At 40.0% G+C, this 13682-nt stretch overlaps 1 protein-coding gene and 1 long non-coding RNA gene across 2 annotated transcripts in view; one reads left to right on the forward strand and one right to left on the reverse strand.

Annotated features, from left to right (window-relative positions):
- Positions 1-13682, reverse strand: part of CG44837 (uncharacterized protein) — an 88228-nt gene that overhangs the window by 47520 nt on the left and 27026 nt on the right. The gene's annotated exons all lie outside the window — the stretch shown is intronic.
- On the forward strand, positions 441-2267 carry lncRNA:CR43624 (long non-coding RNA:CR43624). Its single transcript, NR_048267.1, has 2 exons — positions 441-513; positions 1619-2267. It is a non-coding gene; the product is annotated as a long non-coding RNA:CR43624 (long non-coding RNA).

A 13682-nucleotide genomic window follows, 5' to 3' on the forward strand; every position in this document is an offset into this window, starting at 1 on the left:
GTTGCTTGCATCTCCCATCAGCACGCGACCCACATATGAAGAGCAATAGGGATGTGCTGGTGATCGTATTAAATAAGATCCGTTCTTACAAAAGGATTAATCTATTGAGTTTTACATGGAAATCATTAGAAAGCAACACTATTTATTGGCGTTCCGTTCTTTATTTAGATACAGAATACTTTCGATACTTTAAAATTGATTTTAGAGCTCAAAGGACTTGTGAGTAAATTATTCAAAGGATAATATAATAATTAAATTATTATAAATTATACCTATCTTACTACCTATCTTCTATATCGATATCTGGCCATCACTATTTGCCGCTCACTTTTGTTCGTTAAAATGCGTTTCTAATTCAATTTGCTGTCAACGCGGTGGCCAAACGAAAAAAACAGAGATTCCATCCATGCCAGTTGCATTTTCAGTGGACAAATATCGTGTGGGCGTGTCATGTTTGCTTTGCCGCCCTGCCACCGATGACTAACTTTTTGCGGTTTGGAAAATTATTTTGCTGTAAGTGATATCTTTTAATTTGCGGAAATTGCACCACGAACTGTTGCCGCTGTCACATGGGATATGGGACTTTAAAAGCCATTGACGTTGCCATTGCTGTTGGAATATGTTTGCATTTAGCGGATTGCGATTGCGAATCGAATAATGAATGGGTCCTCGTGGTAGTCGCCCCTGTTTTAGTCATGTAATGCGATTTGCCGCCATGCAAGCGAAACAATACGAATTTAATTAGAATTTTGGGTTGTATAACTATCCCAAGGATTTATGGATTACAAGCCTCGCAGGAATGCTATAATATTAAATATTATGCAAATATTATATTATACAACGTGTGATGCTAGACATTTAATTGACCCTTTGGCAAAGTAACGCAATTAAAATAGATTAGTGCAGCATTTCTAAAAGAGTTCTCAACTCCCAACTTTAAATTGAATAATCGAGCTGAAGGTCTAGTTGCCATTGTCAGTTGGCAAGCATTTACCAAGTGCTTAGCACACACATTCACATTATGCTTCGCTTATATCAGCCATCGTACGGCTAACGCTGCGTATGCGTAATTTTGCAGTCAACTTGGCAGTTTACAGAGCAATTTGCATGTTAAGCCAACATTTTCAGCCGCAGGCCAAGCATTTATTAAACGGGATTCCCACATTAACGTCTTCACAGCCGCAGCTGACAACTTTTATATGTTAAATTAAAGGGCTCGTAAGGAAAATGATCATAATTATATTAATATAAATGATCTCGAAGTATAAAGTCATATGAAGTTTTCGGCAATTGGATTTCAGTTCACTTAAAAGTGCTTTAATACTTTGCTGAATCACAATTAAATTCATTGATTTATTTCTTAATCACAAGGAACAACACTTATGTTTCATAATTTTACATGGCTAAGTTGATTTGTTGATATTTAAGTGATTTAGGGTTTCACCCTTATATTAAATAGAAAGAATTTTTTTTAATTTTACTAGCTAAATAGCTTTTCAATTTAATTAAATATTTTTTAAAAGTATAGATATTTTGTAGAAACATTTTATTGACCTCGAATACTTAATATTTTCCTATGACAGCCATCTAATAATTTTCCGTGTATTCTTCCCCATAGGTCCTAGCCATTACCACCTTTTCAGCGAACCTGAAAGAGTTCTTCATCAATATAAATTGCAGATATTCAAAATGCAAATGAAATTCGCGGAATTAAGGCAAGAAAACTTGTTCCTCAGACCTGTGGCGTCTGGAACGTGCCCGCAATTGAGAGATCCTGAATTTGAATTTCAATTATATTCGGTTCGTCAATCGCCATTTGAATGCGATGCGAATGTCTGGCCCACGCGGCGAGTCGATGCCATGGCAATTAAGGAGCATAATTAAGTGTATGCCAACCAACAGCATGGAGTTTCATCACGGACGTATCGTTCCTTTGTTGTTGTTGTGGCCGAGTTGATGTCAATTTAAATGCAAAAGGCCTTTTGAGCCACTGCGAAGGATGGCAGTCGAAATGTGCCAAACTGGCAGTTTCACTAATTGCGAGGTGAGGCAATGCGAGCTGAATAGGACATGGTCACGACTTCTGGACGAGTCAGCATGACAATCGCAGCTAAGCCACTGACTGCATGCAAAAAAAAAAAATACATGTAATCAAATCAATATCTCTTCATTTTATATGCCTGCTAAAAACAGTCTTAAAAACATAAGAAAATAGCTCAAATATAAGAAAGCTAATAAATATATTTTAAATAAATAGAATATAGAATACATATAATATTTAATTTATTGTTGATATAAATATCATTAATAAACGTATTATAGATGTTCCTTTTTATGGATTTCAATTTATATAGTATAAATATTTTTAATAATTATTTATAAATTTCTCCGAATTTTTCTGCGTGCAAAATAGAATGCTACGTTAATTTTAGGAGGCCTGCACACACTGCAAAAAGTGAATTAAACGGGCATCTGGAGTTGCCAAAATTCTGTGACTGGTCGACACGGCTTTTGGCCACTTGAGGCTGCAGCTGTCGCTTAAATGGCCAAGGACCTTGTGGAATTTTGTAATTAAAACGACGAGGATTACATTAGCACGTACTCGCCAAGGGCGCCCACACTCACACACACACACACACACACACACACACGTGGGACAGCAGCAACTAGTGGTCAGTGGTTAATTAAAGAAGAGTGGTGGCTGGGGTAGGGGATGAGAGGACCAGTGGAGCCGTGGGATGGGAGCTTGCCAAACAATTGGGATGCCTCGTGGACCACAGGGTCAAAGTTGTTTTCTATATGAAATATTCGCATTGACAGCCTGCTGGCCGCAGGACATCGGCCAACATGTCCTGCACACAATGCGTCCGCACTTCCGCAGGACAGCGAGGGTCGGCACAGTAAACAAACGAGAAAAGGGACGAGCTGTGTAAGCTTTCACTTTGTAAATCTGCCAACGTTTACACATCGCAGGGGGGGCAAGTTTTTTGCGAAATGCCATTAGCTTGGGCGTAAAGTTTACCAAAGAAATAAAAGCATTTTCAACAATTGTTTTGTAAAGAATTAGGCTTTGTTTGAAGTGTGTTGTGCATTTTTTAGGCAGGCACTTTAATGAAGTTTGCTTTGTATTGTACTAAAATGATAAATACCTTCTGTGCTTTCCTTCATATTTGTTCTAATTTTCTATTTAATTTAATTCTAAAACATTGTTGCGCCATTGCCTATCAAGAAAAAAATAGTTTGGGTAATCCGATTTAGCTTAAAGGTATAAAGTTACCATATTCTTTGAATGTGCACATCTACTTTTATACACAAGTATTGCGAGTTAAAGCATTTTATGGAAAATATTTCATTTACCAACAACGTCATTTGATATTTTCTGGCAGCAGCTAAGCGCATTACAGGCAATTAGCAATACTTTCCGAGCTGCCCTCGCAAAGCTGCTGCGCAGTGACCTTTGCCTTTGGACAGGTGTTGTTTTTGCTTCGCCAAACTATTGTGCGTGTGTGCTGGTGGGCGGGCTGCCACGCCCCCAGTTGCAAGGATGCACTCGTCCAGGATCCCACTCGTGTGTGTGTATGGGTGCACATCCTTGCATGCTGCAGCTGCTGTCCATAAGTTTACCTTTCAGTGGAAGTAATCGTCAGAAAGCTGGCATCCGACATGACATGCGATCTGCTGGTTATATATATCGAAAATATACCATATGAGTATGTACTGTACGAACTGCTTCTGTCGACCAGCAGATAAAAACGTCACTGCCGATGGCGGGAAATTGAAAATGCTGCACGTCATCTCTTCTGACGATTCACCCAGTTCAGTATTCAATACCCCACATCGGCCTTTGAAACGATGGCATCAAAAAAAAAAAAAAATTAATTCTATGACATTTTAAAAAGTCATGTCACTAGGCTTCGCCACTCACAAAAGCTCTTGAACGCACTTGAATAATGTATTTCACTGGCAAATGTTGTATTCACAAATAACTCTATAATCTTCTATATTCAAAACATATAGTATTCTGTGTGATGCAGCAACAAAATTGCTGTGTATTCTAACATAAGCCTGACCTTTATTTTCATTGCTAAAAATGTATTTGGCTTTTATGACTGCAGTATCATTTGGCAAATGTATATAAACTTTAAAAAATGTACGATCCATTATCTTTTTACATTCCATCAAATAAGTCCTTCAAAATATGATATATATTGCTTGTTGCCTAGTTCCTATGCTAAAATATTGATCAAGTCCTTGAAAGTTACCTTTTAAAACTAAATAATAACTTAAGGTTAAGCTCCCTGATTAAATGCTATGTCAGAAATGTAGCCACAGCTGCCTCGATTTATGACTTCATATGCTAATCCCGACTAACTAACCGAATAATCACATGTATCTACATACTGAGCACGTGGCCCGTGGCGAAACTGTTATTGTGTTTGTCTTATGTAGCAGATACATTGAAGGTCGCGTTTTCCCACCGCAGATTCGCTGGCAATTTAGCGCGGTGACAACCGTAATTAATTCGAGGAACACATTTGGCCTGTGGGCCTCTTTGACTTCAGTGTTGACATTAGGGAATGAAAGACAACCAGAACAAATAAAATCAGAATGTCTACCATTAAATGTCGAAAGAGAACTCCGAGTGCAGAAACATAAATGTTTTCAAGATGATAAGAAATGTGAAAAGCACACAAGACCCACATGTAGAACGCAAATAATTGGGAATCCTGGCAAGCCACAATTCTAACCAGAATTTATACATTCACAGAGGTATAAGAAAGATAAGCAAAATATCTATATATATGCATAAAACACTTTGTTTTATTAAATGAAAGGGCGTGCCATATGGGGATAAAGGTCATCCATAGCATGGCAATGCAGCAATGATAACACTACTGTTTTGCTATTTGTATAGCAGTTTACTTCTTGAACTACTTTAGTGCAAGTGACAATAAACAAAAAGAAATCAGGTTTCCTAAAAGGACCACACTGCGTATGAGTGATATAATCTTGCATGTTTTGCGTATATTTTTGCATATATAAAATATACAGTAATTACTGATTACTTTTTTAAACAAATGTAAATTATATAAAAAGGAAATATATATATATATATTTTTTTTCCCCCTTTTCCTACGCCCATGTTTTTAGAGCAAAACGCGAACGTGAATTGTACTTGGCGATAAGTACATGAAATGCCAGTGTGTGTGTGTGTGCCTGTGTCATGTGCGGTCTTGAAGCTTTGTAAGTTTAAGTGGTAGATATTATTCAAAAGGAATTAAGATTGAAATGAAAAGCTTGTCGACGACGGAAAAGCTTGGGGGGAAAAGTGGGCGCAATGGGAAATGGGGATAAGCGGGGTCTGCCAACCGCAGGACGAACGCTCTTAATAAATATGAATGCTGCGTGCATGTGTGGGTATTTTGTGACCGAGTGTGCGGCTGTCTATGTTTACCTTTTGTTTGTCTGTTGATTTTGTGTGGCTGCTTGTGATGCAAATGTCGAAGGAAATGAGCAACAGCTGCCATGGAAGGAGGACCAAGGATCAGCAGAGTGCAAACTAGTTGACTAACTTGTGTACACACAGAGCTAAATATTGGGCTAAAATATGCTCAAATTAAATGAGTTCTTAGTAAGTTTCAGATTTTTTTTATAAAATTCAACGTAAATAATTTGGTTAATATTAGAAAAACGAAGAGGAACAAGTTACTTCAAGAGTATTGACCCATTTAAGTTTGATCGTGAAAAAGTAAATTAATCTATCTAATTACATCCAGTAACTAAACTTCCAACTTAGCATATTTAAATAAAACATCTTCATTTCATAAGTAAAACTAATTCTAATTATTCTAATTTATTTTATTGTGTAGGCTTGTGCGCCTTTTTGGAAATGAAAACCGCCGAACCAGCGAAGTATAAAGATGTGCGGAAGATAACGAAGCCAAGTGTCAACAGGATAAGTTCATGCTAGCGGAGAGCGGGGTCGCCAAGTGCCACCAAATGCGATTGTGGAGGACATGGACATGGATGCACTGCCATTGGCACTTGCAGAGCCACCAAGCGAAGCCAATTTAAGGACAAACAGCGCCGGCATACAGCTTTGCCTATTGCAGGAGCAGGACCCCCGTGGGAATGCGGGTCAAAGGATCGGGGTCAGGTCGGCGGTTGGAGATTGGATTGGTCGGTGGTGGGGGTTCGAAGGTGGAGGGTTAGGCTATGTGAAGTTAACCGGCAATGCGGCTCAGTGTCTGGCCACATATTCGCCTCGCTGCGTGCTAAATGAGTTTAGATTGCTGCACATAAATTACCATGGACTGGCGAAGCGACAATCGCAGGCACAGACATCGAATCAGACATGGACGTGGACAACAAGGAGGACATGGAGAGATTCAGAGACAGAGACGAAGACGGAGACTCCGACAAAGACAGAGAGAGCCCATTAAAAATGAAAGTCGAGGCGATGCACCCAGCGGCAAGTGGCCATAGCAGATAAGGTCTGTACAATGGGCTATATTATTATTAACATTTTAGCCATGAATTGTTTATTTGTATGTACTAAGTATATTTGAATCTCATTGCGGAATAACTAACGAGATTTTGACCAATCACTGTTTGCAATATATTCAAATTACGAGTAATATTGATCAGTAAATTTATTAACCGTAACCATCTATATTAAATAACTTTGCTATTTCAATGTGCGGATGTCAGCCCAATAATTAAAAGCTAACAACTGTAGCAATCAATTGATTTGCACAATTTAATATAAATTACACTAATCAATTTAGTAAATTATTACAAATCCACCAGCGTTGAATATTTATTACTATGCAATATAGACCAAAAATTCAATTCAGATGCATCTCAAACCGAAGATCAGGAAATATTTTCATAGACTGCTGCTCCATCTAACTGCAATTTAATTCTGTTTACTTATTATATGCCACATATTGTTAGTATTTACATCTAATTAGCTCACATGATTTTGGGAAGCAACAATGAAAACGTTAGGAATTCAAATCTCTGTGTGTACGTCTGGCGTAATTGGTTGCTTGGCATATAAATCAATGCTGGAATTTACGTGATTTTCTCCATCCCAACCCCACTGTACAGCCGCAAGATGGCTTTCCTTCCTGCAAACTTTGCCGCCCACTGAAACACACATGGAAAATCTGCTCAAATGCCGAAAACTGGTAGGACAATACAAATAGTCCCACACGCATCCACCTACAAACACTTGCACACACTAGCATTTGGCACAAGGTTGCTCTTATTTACACAGTGGGCGGTGGGTGGTTACTGGTGACTGGTGGGTGGTGACTGGTGGGCGGTAGTTGATGGGTGGTGCAACTAACAAACTGCAATCCTGTCAGGAGCATAACCCACTCATCTCAATTCATTAGGAACTAAGATAAACTGCCGGTGTCCAAATGGGAGCTGCAGACTCGGATATAAATCGTTGTGAAATGGTGGGCGGACTTTAAGAATTGACTTTAAAGGATTCTACAATGGTACTTCTATAGCTATATTTATAAATTATTTCTACTCTTAGGAAGAAAAAAACACAAATTTTTCTAAGTGGGTAAAACAAAGCATCATCTAGTGTAGGGAATTCCATTTGTGTCGCTGCTGTTCGTGTTGTTCGTTTTAATTTGTTTTTATGGCACCCGATGCTCATTAAACTTTTACTATTTTTAATTATTTAGCACTTAGATATATTTCCCTGTGCAAAATGCCATGGGAATCATAAAACCGTAACCGTAACTCGTTTTATTGCCGCCTGATTTTGACGGCAATGGGGCGAAACGTAGTTAGCTGTGCAGTTTTGTTGGGAGTTTTGGTGGCCAACCGGCTGGCAAAGTCGTTTACACGCCTCGCTCTTTAAAATTCGATCAACAGTGCGTATGCGCAATGCTAGTCTGTCAATTACACTCGGCTGTCAAATGTACGAGTCGCGGCAGTCACGAAAATCAATTCCCCCGCCTTCGTGTCGCCATCAATGGCACTCAATCAATCATAATTAACTTTCGAGCACTTTCGCTTGAATCGCTTTTTAAATTGCCCTCAACTCAAACTGAAACTCGAACCCAAAACTCTTCTCTTCTAAACTGAACTTGGACTTTGGGGTGGGAGTTCGGTTCGGGGTTTTGGTTTAGAACCTCCTGAAGGTCGCAGCACCGGAAAGGGTTGCCATATCATGCGCAAGGCAATAAATCTCCATGTAATAAGATTAAATTAGAACAAATGAGTTCATTTGTTACCAGCGCCAGCTGACGCAGCGCGAAAGTCCTTTCAACTGAAGGCAAATGGCCAAGGTCGAGCCTTTTGAGGGCCTTTTAACGGCTTGGATAGTAAGCAAATCCTGAAATGGTCCATGTCACAGGTCAGAACTCTTAAAGTTGCTTAACTAAAGAGAAAGAAATTACTCAAGCTCTTTTGAGGCACATTTACTCGACTCAAATCCAATTAAATTCTCTCGAACCTCCTAATTGGAATTTGTTATAAGGAGTTGTCTTGTGAAAGAAAACTTGAGCACACTTTCCCAAGTAATACTGCCTAAGTTGTTGAACACATTTTGTATAAAGTTGAATATTTCAGCCAATCATGTGCCAAATCTGAAACAACTCCAGACCCTTTGGCAAATCTTGCCGATGGATAATAATCGGTGGGTTGAGTTCGTGGACGTGTCAGCTGCAATGTCGATAAATTCGCATAAAAATCACTTACAGATTTATAAACTGTCATGAATATGCCAGTGGATCGACCCTTTCCGTTGGAGTATTATCCCCTGCTGACATATTCCAAGTTATTCATCGTTGTGGTTATGTGTGGAAACTGAGTTATGAATAATATGTGTGTGATTGTGGATTATTGACAACTGGGGAAATTCATTGGCATCGCCTAATTTCATTAATTTCATGCGCATTCAACGGCATCTGCAATTTTCACAGATTGCCAACGTTTCCACATTTGCCCTGCGGGGCATCAAATATGAAGGTAAATACAACACCCGCCCACACCCGATATTTTCCAGAAGATTTATGCCTCTGGTTAGGCGGCGACATTCAGAGCCATTTGACCGGAAGTGACAAGTCAGCAAAATTGGCTCACTTACCTTTGGGGCTGGTGTTTTTTCCACCCACTTTCCCTACCACCTACCCCAATCCCAATTGACCTGGCAGTCGGAGCAAATACATAATGTATGCCCTGCGTGTGCTTTGGTGCCTCTGCCTAATCATCCATGGAGTCATCCAGTGGCAAATGTCATACGAGTTATCGCACTGTCCTTCGTAGGTTTGGGTGGTCCTTGTTGCTTGTTTTGCTTGTCTCCTACTTTCGCATACATTAAGAAATCGATTCATTTCGATTCGGTTCGAAGCAATAAAAATTGAACATTAGGTCGACGTTTCCCCTCTGGTTTCCCTCTTTTTCCACTGAAGAAACAACGTTTATTTGAGGCGATTTGGTTGGGGCACGTTTATGATTTTGATTAATGTTCTTCGGTAGCTACCCAAATGTTTCTGTCCATCAGCATAATCATAATGTCGTAGCTAATGTTGATTTACATTTAATGTGTTGTGCTCAATTTTTTGTAGCATTTTCGTTTACTCATGCCACCTGCCTCACACCACAAAGTCAAATGTGGATGGATGGTTTTTTAAAGAGGTCTTGTTGCAGGTTGGGTAAAAGGAAAGCAAATCCAATTTGCCTAAAATGTTGGGTGAAATTTGGTGAAGGATCATTTATAAATTTGCCAACAAATACAGTATATAGTACAGTATAAATGACAGTTTTAGTAACAAAACTTGTACTAGACTATTTTACCTTGCCAAGCAGACTAAAATTACGGTATTTAAATACTTTAGAGACTTATGAAACAAGTTTCTTCGAATTGTTATTGCACTGCTGTCGGGCTGTACTTTTCCGACAAGAGTAAGTTGACAAGACGATCAACATCCTGCCATGACTGGCGATTATTTTCTTTAACTTTTTTCCCAAGAAAGCAAAAATGTCAACGGGTATGATAATGTTTACTGTTCACTTCCGCTTTCCCAGAGTTTCAATGGTATGATTCAGGGGCGTGGTCCTGGCCTCAGCCCCTTTATTTCGCCTTTCCTGATGTTTGACACTTGTCCGACATTGGGTAACTTTTTGTTTTGGCCTCCGTGGGAGTCGCCTCCGCTTTTTGTCGTTACCCCCATCTTGCGGCACGTCCACGCGGACAAACAGGGCCATTGTTGTGGCATGTCCTGTACGTCCTTGCTGCAAATTGCTGCCGCCGTTGTTTTTCATATTTCCCGCACATTTTTTGCATCGTTCCAATTTTTCTTCGTTCCCTTTATTTCGCTCTTTTTCATTTCTTTATCATTTTTTCGCCTGTTCCCATTTATCTTTTGGGGGCACGACAGCTGCCGGAATTGGGAACTTTAATGGGCCAAAGAAGGTGCAGAATCTTGAGGACTCGAATCTCATTGACAGTCGAGTGCAGTTTTAATCTCTTCGAAGTAAATAAAAAGGATTTTAGCAGTCGATTGCTCGCCCAATTGGGCAGCATGCTTTGCTCTCATTAAAGTGAGACCTTGTAAAAGTGTTTGCAGACAACTACACTGCGAGAAAGTGTAGAGAAATGATAGCATGGAAATGGAACTGTGCCAGAAAAACCTTTACCACTTCTGTTACTTTTATTGTAAATCTCTTTCACTGTGCAGGACCTGTTCGATGACCAGGTCGAGGAATCCAGACAGCCTGCTGGGCACCCCAGTCGACCCGGCGATTAATCAAACAAATCAATAATTCATCAAATCAACGTCAAGACGACAATCAAGCGGGTCCTGGGCGAACCTCGTCGGATCGTCTGGACATGAAAAATCGAATCACTTGCATTTTCACATCAATTTGCTCACTTTATCCTGCCCAGCAGGCCTTAGCACCATGGCGCTTCCCTCAACAAACATTTGGAATACGTGCACACACATTTGAAAGGACCTAATTGTTAGGGGGACTCGAAGGATTGTGTGCATCCAGCAGATGCAATCCTTCTTCGTTGAAATTCAACCTCCCACATTCGAGTTACACTGATTGATGGGGCGTAGTCGTATCTTGTGACTGATACAAGAAAACTGACTGCAACATTTACATTTGTTATTTATTTCGTTTTCACTCCATCGTCGGGTTAACAAGGATTTTCGATTTTATTGACTGCAGCCACGCGGTCGGCAATTGAATTTCAAATCATATTTTCAATAACTTTGTGTGTTCAGCGGTTTGTTGGGCAAAAAAAAAAAAAAAACTCCAACGGCAGAAAGTAAAAGTCGTGGTGTGTATAAAAAACAAGGTTTTATGGAAAAACCGTGACTTGACATGGGGCGGACTGTTTTCATAACTTGGTTTCCACGTGAGGGACAGTGGAAAATGATCAATATATTGGACAATTGTCTTAGGAAAATGGTTTTTTAAAATTTTTGAAAATACCATCAGAAAAAATATATAAATTATAGATATATTTGTAAAATACACTTTACCTCACCGAGACCCTTTTACATTTAAAGTTTTAGCCATTTTCGAGTATTTTCCTTTTGCTCGAGCACTTTGGGCAAAACTACCAAGTCGATTTGGACTTACTCTTCTACAATAAGTACAATATTATTCTGTTATTGCAATCACAAAACCATCCACTGTTCCTCGCTGTTTGTGTTCAACAAAACGGAACGTGAAAAATGACTTGCAATGTCTGCCAGGAGGCAAAGTTGTGCGCATTGTTGTTGCCCCTTGATGTTGCACATGCAACTGCACAGAGAGCTAAGTTGCCAAGGAAGGGGCTTTATGTGGAAAAAGAATGGGGATTCCTGGCGAAAAGCAGGATACATGGCACATCGTTAAAGGGGAAAATCAATTCCACGGCAACCTGCAACTTTCGCGTTGAAGCTTGCAGCCTTTCCCCGCACTGCAGCCAGCTCCTGATGATGATGATGCTAAAGATGCTGATGCTGATGCTGATGACTACGGCCAAAGCTCTAAAGGCACTACTTTGTTTGCGGACAGTGACAAAGGCGGAAATTCTTTCAATGGGGATTGGACTCCCGCAACTCAAAAGTGTTTCAGTTCACTTCCTAACTCAGCCATCCAGAAACTGTTTTTTTTTTCAGTTTAGATCTTAATCAACTAGTTTTTTAACTTGTTTTAAGCATTTACTGCCTTATTTCTTTTTTAAAATTATTATCATTATAGCTACTGGCTTAAATTGATAGGAAACTCAATACTGATTGTTGAAAAGTGCCAATAAATACTTTTAAGTCGACATTTAAAAACTTGCAAAGCCTTGCAACTGCAGCAGATCTACTCATACTTTCCAGTTGCGCCACTGCTGACAGATGGCAAGTTGATGCTGACTTGCAAAATGTTTGCAAATTTATGCAACACTCACCTGTTCCCAAGCTGTAAGCTGAATTACGTTAAATACACACACACATTTGCACCGTCCACCATCCGCCATCGCACACAAACAAAATCGCACGCACACACACACGCATTGGCAACATGATTACAGTGAAAACAGAATAAGAACGCGTGGATCGCCGGGGGGTGGGTTCAATCCGCTTACATAGCGAAGCCAGAGAAAAGAGTTCCCACACTGGGAGAAATCGTGGCTCCGAAGCTGGCCAGGATCTCTCTACTTTTACTGTTCAAGCTAGGTTCAATCTTTTAATTATTAAAAGTAATAATGATATATTAGATATATAAAACTATATATTCTTAAGAATCCTTTTTATACACCGTACCTAGGGCATTTTTGTAGCAGTGTATTATCCACCCACCCCCAGTTTTCCACCCACCGCCCCACTTTGTGGGCGCCAATGCCTTTCGAGCAGCTGTAAAAACTATTATGCAAAGCTATGCAAACGTAAGACATTGCCACGCACCGCACGCCTCTTAAATGCGGGGAAAAAAGAAGCCACAGGAATGAAAGTGAGGTGAAAGTTAGGAGAAAGGCAGCGGAGGTGAAAATTTAAATTTCATTATCCATGGAGGAAAGTCAATTCATAACGGTCAAAGCTTCAAGCATCACAGTGGAATGAATTCAAACTAATGTTTAAATAATGATGCAAGCAATAAAATTTAGCTATCAGCTAAAAAACTTTTTTCCCTTCAAAATTGTCCTTTAAAATTTTAAATAATTGCAGCATATCCTGCCTAGTGCATCATTCAGGCTCATTAACTGGAAAAGCGTGATATGTGTGAGCTGCGCCCAGATGGCAGTAAATAAGCGAGAACTCCATGAATATTTGTGGAAATGCACAGCATATTCGTACGAAATCTTCTGCCACTTAAGTTTACCCCCGGCTCAAGGATGCTCCACTCAAAGGATCCACTCGAATATCATGGCATTGGGCACAATTGTTGTCTGTGGAGAGCTGCGCCCGATACCGCAGTCATTCTTATTATCCTGCCATTCCGGCCGAACGGGCCGGTTGTTGTTGGCAAATATGCCGACCAATTGAAGGAAAAAGCCTCGATGGCCACTTCACCGAACTCGAGCGACGGGCGATTTATGGGCCAGCGGCTTCAAGGGGTTGAAAGGACCCCGTGGGCAGAGTCCTTTGGCTTCAGAGTTGCCGTCTTCGATACTCAACAGCATTGATTTTCAATTTGTATGGCGGCACGTGAAGTTCTTCCGCTTCATT

This window comes from Drosophila melanogaster, chromosome 3L, assembly GCF_000001215.4.
Source record: "Drosophila melanogaster chromosome 3L".
NCBI classification, from domain to species: Eukaryota; Metazoa; Arthropoda; class Insecta; order Diptera; family Drosophilidae; genus Drosophila; species Drosophila melanogaster.